The sequence below is a fragment of the Octodon degus genome, unplaced genomic scaffold (assembly GCF_000260255.1).
Source record: "Octodon degus isolate 3935 unplaced genomic scaffold, OctDeg1.0 scaffold00011, whole genome shotgun sequence".
NCBI lineage: Eukaryota > Metazoa > Chordata > Mammalia > Rodentia > Octodontidae > Octodon > Octodon degus.
The window spans coordinates 19,287,161-19,288,926 of NW_004524587.1; positions in this window are offsets into that span (position 1 = coordinate 19,287,161).

A 1,766-nucleotide genomic window follows, 5' to 3' on the forward strand; every position below is an offset into this window, starting at 1 on the left:
TTTTTGGTTTGTGACCTATATTACTTCAATAAATTATTTCTAAGGAAAGGTTATAGCATTTTATACTTCCACTATTTCCTACAGTAGTAATATAAGTTTATTATTCATTTTCCAAAAAAAATCAAGAAACAATTTTCCTATCAGAGAGATGAATCACTGCTGATATACATCACTGACAGTTGGTGGCAAATGACTTTCTTTTGATTCCATGTTTGTAACTTGGTATTAGAAAATAGGAGCAACTTTTGAGTCCTTAAATATATTATCACATGCTAAATCAATCAAAAGATGGCTCAGATGTGTAACATATGTCCTTTATTCTGATGTGTAGTTTTTATTATTAGTTTTGTATTGGGGACCTTGAGCTTTCTGGGCAGACACTTATGCCACTGAGCAATCTCTCCAGCTATATACTGGTCAAATAGCAAAGATGAATGTTTGTGTCACTCTGAAGTAGTGTTATCTATCTGCATTTCCATGACCATGGAAAGGCGTTTGCCACTTTACTGACAGTCATGCCTAAGATAATACAGAAGAAGAAATTACACAGGAATCAGAAGTGCCTAGGAGAAACAATGTCATTGTTTACTCTTAAGTATTTTTTTCGCAACAAAAGCTGTAGCTTTTACTGCTGCTATTGGCAGTCATTAAAAACATAGAAAATAATTGACTGGGCAATAGTCTGGGTGTTGACAACTTCTGTGGTGGTCTGACCATTTTAATGACAACAGTGACTTAGATTTATAGCTTCTGAGAAGGTGGCAATTAAATGTAAGAGTAAACACCTTATGATGAAAATATCACATCCTGCATCCCCCACTGGGAGAACAAGTGAACTTGCCTGGTGTTCGGGGAGGGGTCTTTTTAGAAGCTTAAGTCTTGGCTTTCCCAAGTCCACGGAAGATAAAGCAGCCAGAGAAAACATGCAGAATCGTTTCTTAATCAGATACTTCATATATCAAGGATAGGGATAATTTAATATCTTAGGACATGCATCCATTGAGGACAGAAACTGATGCAAGACTATTTCCTCTGACATTCGCAGAATTCTCATTTAATGTCATTTATAACCAGCTGCTTAAGTGTAATACAGTTTTTTCTAAAACTAGAAGGAGCCCAAGCTGCTAAAAAAGGCATTTAGTCACCTGTAAGTTCAATTGATCTGGTTAGAATAAGAATAATAAAATAAAAAAAATTAATTTTTTAAAAAAACCTGTCAATTCTGTAAGACAATTTGGTTAGTGATTTAATTTTCAGGAGAAAAAATTCTGAAGGATACACATTATGTTAATGACTATTGTGCAAATAAAAATGCTTAGTCAAGGAGAATCTAAGAATTTTGTCTATAATCACAAAATATATTTAGAGATAGTAAGGGCCTATCTATCTTTATATATATAAAGCCAAAATTATATATATATATATATATATATATATATATATATATATTTACAACATTATGCCTATTTCACCCATTATCCATGGTTATTCCCACTACATGATAATTCTCTTATTGATCATATAATCAACCATCCAATTATAAAAGTAAAAATGTTGTACTTTCCTACAAATTTTAAAAATAAAATTACATACTATATGTGAAAAAATACATGAAAAAGGTAATTGTTCGATGTTTTTGCTATTGAACTTGTGCCATAGCATTTTAGACCAGTATCACAATAGGATTTGTATTTATTCCTAGTACTCTTGGTTCTGTTCTTCCTGATAGCACATGAGAAAATTGGATTCTATAAATTTTTCAAATC